Source organism: Pogona vitticeps, chromosome 1, assembly GCF_051106095.1.
Source record: "Pogona vitticeps strain Pit_001003342236 chromosome 1, PviZW2.1, whole genome shotgun sequence".
Lineage (NCBI taxonomy): Eukaryota > Metazoa > Chordata > Lepidosauria > Squamata > Agamidae > Pogona > Pogona vitticeps.
Genome location: NC_135783.1, coordinates 311,545,645 through 311,554,868, shown reverse-complemented (window position 1 = coordinate 311,554,868; position 9,224 = coordinate 311,545,645). Strand labels below are relative to the sequence as shown.

Genomic DNA, 9,224 nt, shown 5'->3' with positions numbered 1-9,224 from the left:
TGATTCCACTATCTGTTAGAGAGGTTTTAACTTCAACAAAAGAATGTCAGGATAGGTACAATGCAGTGCCAAAAAGAAATCAAATGTCCAGCACTTCTGAAGTAGGAAAACTAGCCAGCCTAAGGTGGCATGACTGATTCTCCTGTTCTCTGGGCTGGTGTATCTCCTCATGCACAAAAATAGAATTCACTTTGGAGTTTTGTGTGCTTCAGATGATGCCATCCTCTATTTGTAATCCTCCATTATTTTTCTACCACTTCATCTTTTTTCTTACCATTGAAAATCCATTGCAGGGGGAGATGGAATAGCTGGACTTTGCCTCCAGACTGCTAGCATGAGATTCCAACATATCTGTAAAATGTATTTTCATGCTGCCCATTGAACATGACATAATAATGACTCCCAGAACTACTTACAGTAAGAAAGGCATATGATTTCTTTAAAGATTTATTTAAATCCTTCCATATTTTGTGGTTATGTAGCCAAAACCACACCATTCACCTACAGGGGGATTACAAAAATTGGGGTTACCTTAACTTTCGCAGATAGTAAGTTTTAGTAAATATGCCCCCACAAGGAAAAAGAACTCAACAGAAATACCCAGTGGCACAAAAGAGATTAAGATGCAGAAAATTGACAGGCAAGTGGAGGAATGGCAAGGCTAGAAAGCAGGAGGGGAAGAGACACAATAGGAAAACACACAGGTTTACAGAAGTAGAAAAAAATCACAATTGCCTGGTTGCATCACTTCTGAGCTAACATTGAGAGGCTGTTTTTAAGTGTCCCTGGAAAAGACCTTGATGTTGGGAAAGTGTGAAGGCAAGAGGAGACGGGGACGACAGAGGACGAGATGGTTGCACAGTGTCATCGAAGCAACCAACATGAATTTGACACAACTCCGGGAGGCAGTGGAAGATAGGAGGGTCTGGCGTGCTCCGGTCCATGGGATCAAGAAGAGTCAGACAAAACCTACCGACTAAATGATGATGACAGGAATAGAACATGGGACTTCCTGAAGATATATGGATTAATAAAAATTTTTAACATATCTGTGCCCTTGGCACAAGTGAGACCAAATCTTAAGAAGAAGGCATGGAGAGAAGTGATATAAAATTGAGCGCAAGAACTTATGGCTATGAGTGCTCAGATGCTGAGCTACTTACAGTGCAATGTTACATTTGCATGCAGGCCTACCCCTAACTCTTTACGACAGATATTGACTCCAGTGATGCATGGTATGCCTCTGTAATTCTATTAGGGTTTGGTTTTGTAAGACCACATCAGGATATGTAGAAGAGAACAGTAAGAGTACACCAGATACTTACGTCCATAACCTCCTTGTTTATAAGGATGACAATTCCCTTTGGACATAATAGAATCTCTTTCCTCCTCCTTGGGTGTCATTTGATCCAGTAATTTGTGCAAAGCATACCATCATGCTCCAGGGCAGAACTTCCAATGGGAAGACATGTATGGTATATGCATCACCAGTAGCCATTCTTCTAGCCTGCATGTGCAGGCTATCTGGAATTTGCTCTCAGCCATTTAGATGAAGGCTGAAACAAACATTTGTTTGGAAGCAAAAATGATATCACACATATGGTTCTTTCTTCCATTAGAGTGTGTTTGTTCTTGTTTTTTCTTTGTATGCTAAATACTTTATTTTTACCTGCTTCTCTTTTTAAAAATCTGTTTTATAGAAATTCAAGATTTGACAGCCAAGGTGATACAAGATTTAGACGACGGAGAACTGCGAACTGTGTCTGAATTTCTTCAAAAGTACAAAGCATCTCATTTTGTTTATTTGTTATGTTTATACATCACCTTTCTGTCAACGCATCCGAGCCTATTCACTATTTTAAATCATGGCATATCACTTAATAGACACTGCACAAAAGAAAGATGGAGCAGAAACACAAAAGGAAATTCAGGCAGTGTGGCTATAGCACGAGCTGTATGGGTGGAGGAGTTAAATACCAATTAAGAAAGGAAACCTCCTGACATCACTCCACACTTTTGAGCTATCTAGCTCTCTTTTGCAGCATCGACAGACAAAAGCTGACCAACATTTCATAAAGAAGTGTTTTTACCAGTTAAGTTTAGAGGCTGAACCTAGGATCCGGCTTTCTTCTGTTAGGATTGGTTCCTGCTGAATCTATGTGGAGATCCCCCTGCCTCCCACCAGTTCTTCTTAGACTGCCAGGTAAAAGAGCTGTAGATGGAGACGGTTTTTGGAGGGGGTTAAAAATCAAAGGACAAAAACATTTCTTTTTCACTTTCCAAAAATAAAGAAAAGACCCCCTCTGCAGAAACGTCAGTAAGTACACGCTCATTTAAATACACAAATAAAGGGACATACCTACACACAACTCGGAATGCGTGACACTGAAGGGACATATACATATGCCCACTAAAGGTGAGAAATATCTGAGGATGACAGCTAGCTTGGATAAATACAAGATAAATACAAGCTGTTTTTACAGCAAGTCCTAGCAGGTGTCTGTCTTTTCGGGTTAAAGTTTTCGAAGCCAATCCCACGCATGCAGTCGTCATCATTTCTAGTGGACAGACTGAAAATGAGCTGTCCCAAACCCCTTTATTTCTTCCAAACAACTTCGCAGGTTTTTCCTTTTTTTTCTTAAAACCTTCTGGGAATCTCCTGCTCCCTCCTTTTCGCTTCCACCTCCTCTATCAAGACAAAGCAAAACTGCGTGGGAGCATAAAAGTTTTGGCTGGGAACTGGGAACAGACAGCAAATAAATCTTCATTTTCTGTTTATAAGGCAACTCCTCCCCGCACCTCTTCCAAATCCACCCTTTTGACGTGGGAAACTTCAAGCCCCGTGTTTTTTTTTTATTTTTGTTTGTTTGGTTTTTTCCCCTTTCAGAAAAGCAACTTTAAACAAAACAAAGCCCCGGCCTTTTCGAGCTGCGAGGGTCGGTTTGGGTTGGCGTGGCTCCGGCTGTTCGTTTGGTTAGAACTGATGGGAGGTGATGAGCTGGGAAAGTCTTTGGAAAAACACAACTCTGGAACGGTTCGGGTTATTTTGGGTGCAATATTTCTCCCAATCAAACCAAATAAGCGGATTTAAGAGAGATGCCAACTTTCATAAACTTTTATGGCCAGAGTCGGCGGAAGTCAGTAGGCTGACTTCCGGCTAAATAAGCACAGAAGTGGCTGCGCCCAGGCTACCGATTCTCCAGGAGCTGAGGCACCGTTTGTTTAAAGCGGAGTTCTTCCATTAAATGCACTTGGTACAGTAGTTGCATGTTCTTTGCATTTTAATGAAACTTCCAGTCCAAAAACTCTGAGTTAAAGAAGCTCTGAGTTAAAGAACACCAGGGCGTCGCTGTCCTTTGACTTCGGTAAACTTGCTTCGGTTCTCTGCTGGTTTTTCGAAGATGACAAGGAGTCGGTCTATCTTAGATGACAAAAAGAAAGGAAGAGTCTTGTGGTAGGTTAACGGTAACATTTAATAAACAGATAAATATCTTTACCAATTTGTTCACCTGTTCATCAAATTTCAACAAATTCACCAAATTTGTTCTTTTTTAGTAGACCAAAATGTTTTAACTCAAGTCTAGCCAATTTGCCATAAACCAGAATGGACTTGCTGGCACACAATTACTACTACTATTATTATTATAGTTAACTACTTCATTTATTAAAAATGTTGCAAATAATTAGAAGGAATAGAATTCCCACATTTTAAACCTGGGCTTTGAAAGACCCCCTAGTGTTTTTAAAAGGAGTTGTTTTTTTAAACAAGCAATACACAAGCATGTCAAAAAGGCCAGCAAAGTAAAAGGAGACAATACCTCCACATCTCAGCTGGAGCAATAGAGGTAGAACGCCTCAGGTAGACTTTTCTGATCCTGACATAGCATTAATAACTCAGAGATGTTCCAGGTAGTTGCCACCCATGAGAGGTATCAGACATATGGATGAAGAAGGGGTGGAACAAGGACAAAGCCCAAGTTATGCTAAATCTAAACATTCAGAACAGTGACACACAAAGTATATGCCTACACGATGTTAGGCCTGCTCCGAGTGGTCCTGAATAATTTTCAGCAGTCTTAACCTAGTAGAGTCAGGCTTCAGTACACCTTCGACTGACCCAGTGTCAGTTCACCTGATCCTCATCCATCTCGGTTAGCTGAGTTTGTGCACTAAAGCAGTGGTTCTTAACCTTTGTTACTCAGATGCTTTTGAACTGCAATTCCCAGAAACCCCAGTCAGGACAGCTGGTGGTGAAGGCTTCTGAGAGTTGCAGTCCAAAACTCCTGAGTAACCCAAGGTTAAGAACCAGTGCACTAAAGAACTAGAAATGTTGGCCTTTACTGATTTGTGAATAGGGCTGCCTCACATTCTGAAAGTGAATGATGGGAGGGCTTCATTCCCATTGTAAACAAATGAATCTTGCTCAAATACTGCTGCTTGTAGTAAATTTTCAGTTTGTAACTTCAGTCCAAGAAGCAGTTAAGCTTATTTCTTCTAACTGTGCACATTTCATAGGAAGTGGATTGCACTGTAATCAATGGAATGCACCTAAACTTTTTTTGAAAAAAAATATGAGAGCAAACAAACAGCAAAAACAGTTCAACTATATAGCTCCTGGGGAAATGGCTAAGCATGCCCCCCACTGTAATCAGACTTCGCACTGTATGCATTAGTTTGGGCTGGAGTGCGTTGTGAACAGCAAAGATGAAAGCACAATTGCCTGTTCTGGCATCCACAGATTTCCACTGAGATCTGAAACAGCATGTCGGTGAGACCCAACTAGATATGGACATGAACTAACACAAGGAAAGCTGCTATCCTGGATTACACTTGCTCCGAAGCAAGCCCTTTTGAACTAAATGAGATGCACTTCCTTACAAACCTGATTCTTCTGGGCTGCACCAGCGTATGGCACTAGGTGAGAATCTGTTCTCCTTCCTAAGCACGCGGAGTACAATTTAGCAACAGTAACAGTGCCGTTTTAACGCTCTGCTCAGAGGCCATTCATTCTGCTGCCATTCAGACTTCCTCATGTCTGAATGGCCTCAGGATGATGTGAGCACAGAAGGGCAACCTTAAACTGCCGGAAGGAAAGTCACGCATATGTCAGTTGTTTCTCAATGAACTGGATAGGATGTAAAGTTTCTCCTCCCGATTGTCTCCGCTTTCTTGGGAAGAATTACGACTCCAAGGAGTTGGGCTATGTGTTAAGGTCTTTTTTGTGTTACAGAAAGGGAATTTTTGAGTAAATCCCACCCATAGCAGAGCTCAGGACGGAGAGAAGCCACGTCAAGAGCACTCTCTTTTCCCACGTTCCTCGAGTGAACGTGTCCAGCCAGGCAGTTCTTTAGAGGCTACCGTGGCCATCTTCACCTACTGAAAAGAAAAGAGGCAAAGCCGCCCCGCGGGAAGTCCACGCACACAGCAGCGGGTGGGGGCAGGAGAAGCTGACAGAGCCTCTCCCGACCAAACCAGAAAATCTATTTCGTGTTGCTGTTTGCAGTTCGCGTCGTTTGCCAGGTCGGAGTCACAGTCGGTATTGATGGCAAACGGGCAGGTGTGCGCCTCTTCTGTTGGGCTTCATTTGACTTTTCGTTTACACTGGCTTACTCGACTAATTCCGGATTGCCGGCAAACAGTGCAGCCTCTCCTGGGCTCACGTCTCGGTTTCCCGTCTATTAACAGGCTGATTCTTGTTTATTTAGACTTGAGCCTGCAAAGCTTGTGACTGCGAGCAAAACACCTCACTGCGATCCGGCTGTTTGGTTCGCCCCCACCCTCGCCGGCAACATCACGGAAAGTCAAGGGAAAGTCATTCCTCTTGAGCTCAAATTAGAGGAATTTGAATCACGTTTTCTGCCTCTCCTTCACTGCCTCCCGCATCATGATCCCTCGACCAAAATAAACGACCAGCCGGTATGCCAAAGAAATGGACTGCTCGTTTTGCGCTTGGAGTAGAAAAAACACCAAAAGTTTGCCCTCCCTCCCTCCCTCCCTCCTTCCTTCCTTCCTTCCTTCCTTCCTTCCTTCCTTCCTTCCTTCCGGGAAACCTGTTAGAACACAATAATCCTAGATTTACTTGCAATGGTCGAAAGTCGGATCTGGAAATAGGTGCCTTTGAAATCATTAAAGCTTACATTCAAATTAGTTCAGAATGGAGGAGCAAAGTTTTACCTAAAACAGGAATGGATAGCCTTTGGTCCTCCAGCTGTTTTAGACTGCAGTTCTCACAGTCCCATGTTATTGTTCATGCCAGTTGACACATCTTGGCATTGGCCTAAAACATCTGGATGCTGAAGATTCAACACAGTAGAATCATAGAGTTCATGGAGACTATCTAATCTGACCTCAGCTCCACGTAGAAAACACACACCTAAAATCGAGCCCCTGTTTCTTCTGAGGAAATAGATTTGATTTACCTGAGCTCACATAGAAATATAACAGTTGATCTTTCAGGTGTCACAATATTTTTTGCCTCTTGGTTGTTTTGCTTTTGGCTTTTTGCTGGATATGCTTGCACTAGACTAACAGCTACTTCTTTTGAAAGCTGCAACTATTAAATCTTGTTTACATTTCACTCTAGATGGGCTTTGTCTGCAAACTATAAATCAAGAAGTCTCCCTATATAAGTCTGGGTGGGGCCAAAATGGGCTACACTTACTTGTGAGTAATCTCCACTGAACACCTTGGGACTGCGTTGAAAGTAAATGTGCAAAGAACTGTGCTGCATAATCACAGATCACTTAGTGATCTGTGAACAGATCATTAAAGAACACAGTAAAAGACAGTTGAAGTCATGTTTGTGTGAAGTATTTTTTTAAAATGCTTTTACAAATTCTGTGTAATATCTCAATATGACATATTGCAAATATATATTCTTTTGCTTACAAGGTTACATAATATAGAATCCAGCTCCTGGCTTTAATACTTGCATATATGTAAAGAATAACTGGGATAGACATCTTAAATCCAGAGCTTGGAAAAAATTACTTTTTAATAGTGCAATTTCCAATCTGTTTGTACACTGGATTCGGGGGGGGGGTTCAGTCCAACATATTTTTCCCATTTTTTTTCTGAGAGTTGCAGGCCAATAATGTACCTTTGCTTCAGCCATTCGTTTGTCCCTACTGTGTGAACACAAGGTGCACTATTATAAATCCTTTCTTGGGTGTATAGTGCCTCTACATGAACTTGCAATTTGGATCTTTCGGTTAAAATGGTTATTTGTTAATAAATATATTTCCTATGGCTTATTTAGTTTTGCAGCTCAAAAATAACAATCCTTATGACATGACGCAAACAATCCAATGAAGGAAAATAGAGGCAGTAAGATTTGTAAGATCACAAGCGAATAGGGGATTCTATCTGAGTTACTCCAAGCGATAACTGTTGGAAATCAGGGATAGGTTTACAGCCCTTAAATATATTTGCAAATAAAGCATTCTGGATTCCGTGTTGAGTGATGGCCATTTGTTTCCTGGTGGTTTCAGAAAAATGACATTTCTATGCAGCATTCTTCTCACCACGATGATTCAGAGCAATAGTAAATATCTCACTACTTGACTGGAACTTACCCCACAGAAATTTGATCATAAGGCCTAACATCGTGTGTCTGTTGCTCTTAATGAGTTGTCAAGACCAACATGGAACGGGGCAGCTCCGCTATTCTAGATACCCTCTAAAAATCGTACCTGGAAGGCGTTAAACCAGTCAGTCGGTTTAGAAAGAAATTGCACATCCTTTCCTCAAGGAAGACTGGCGTATCAACGTCTGTTAGCCATTGATATGTAAGAGCCTTTGTTTAGAGCAGAGCTTGAAAAAGGGTTGTTGGGTTTTCTTCCAAGTGTAGGTCTTGAATCCCCGAGAGCCATGCCGAGCAGTTTTCCCATTCTCTGATCCCAAAGGGTTTGGGGGATTCTGAGACTTGCGGTCCCCCAAGTCATTTTTCTTACCCCTCTCTGGTACAAAAGCAACATATCTCAACATATCACTGCAGAGAGCAAGTTAAAGAGAAAGTGAGGGTGATTGCTTTTATAGCTTGCTGCCCGGCGTCCCAGAGAAAACAACTCTTTTGACACTGTTAAAAATAAGTTAGTGGGCTAGATATACCTTTAAGTCTTTAAGCAGGGCTAGTTCTTTATTCTAGATACACCTCTTGGAAATAAATCCCACCAACATATTTGTGATTTACTTCCGAGTGAACTAGGGAGGCAAATCAGTTCGATTTCGTTTGTGTGAACTCTTTGAATCCGAGAGGGACTTTTCAGTGGTGGTCGCTACCTGACCCCAATTCTGTGAGCTTCTTAGCTGAAAATAGTAATGATCTTCCTATTCTCTCAGGCTTCTTAAGAAAGCATCTCCTCTATCTTTTTTTTTAACTGCGCTCTTGTCCTCTTTTTTAACAGTGCTGTTTTGCTGTTTAGTAGGTTCTACTTGTTCTTCTGTGTTGTGTTCGAACCCTTGTCCCTAATATCCAATAAAATGTATGACACTGCATTAAACAAGTACAGAAACAATCCTGAATTAAAGAAACAGCCTTGATTGAAGCACTGGCATCACTGAGATTTGCTTAGGACATTGAGACATCAGGTTTCTTTCGAACTGACGAATTAGGCTCTGCGCCCCATCGAAATATAAAGTGCCATAAAATGAATCGGAACCGACTTGTAAGAACCCTAATAGGGCCTTCAAGGTAACTGAGATATATAAGGAGTGATTTTACCTGTTCCACTCCCCCAGGCAATTTTCATGGCTGAGCAGGGATTCGAACCCTATTCTCCAGAGGGATAGTCCGTCACTCTATCCACTACACCAAACCCGGGACTTCTTTTTCTAGATAGTACAAAATAAATTCCTTTTTTTTAAAAAACGGGGAGGTTTATTCCTATACAAAGAACTCCAAATTTAGCGTCGGAAATTGAGGTGTATTGCTCAAATCACGCTGAAACCACAACTCCTAGGGCGTAAAAGTTGGCATAGATGAGAGCGTGGGTGTTGACTCAGGTAGTTTACTTGAAATTTCACAGACCTGACGGGAAGAAAGCAGATGAGACAAGTGGTGTCCGTAGAAAAATTGGAAGTAGGTGGGGCCTCGGGATCAACTACTGAGGGGCTTGATTTTCCGTCGCTTTTCAAAAAGGCAAGGAAGCCCGTCGACATCCTTTTCCAGGGCAATTCCAGACCTGGGATCCAGAGCCAGAAGCACTGTTTGGGGTTTATTCGAT

General features: G+C 41.9%; 1 long non-coding RNA gene across 1 annotated transcript; it reads right to left on the bottom strand.

The window, feature by feature from the left end:
* Positions 1-3,263: 3,263 nt before the first annotated feature.
* Positions 3,264-8,832, bottom strand: LOC140703207 (uncharacterized). The gene is made up of 2 exons (XR_012082588.2): positions 8,723-8,832; positions 3,264-3,421 (listed from the first exon to the last, which is right to left on the bottom strand). It is a non-coding gene; the product is annotated as an uncharacterized LOC140703207 (long non-coding RNA).
* Between the last annotated feature and the right edge of the window lie 392 nt (positions 8,833-9,224).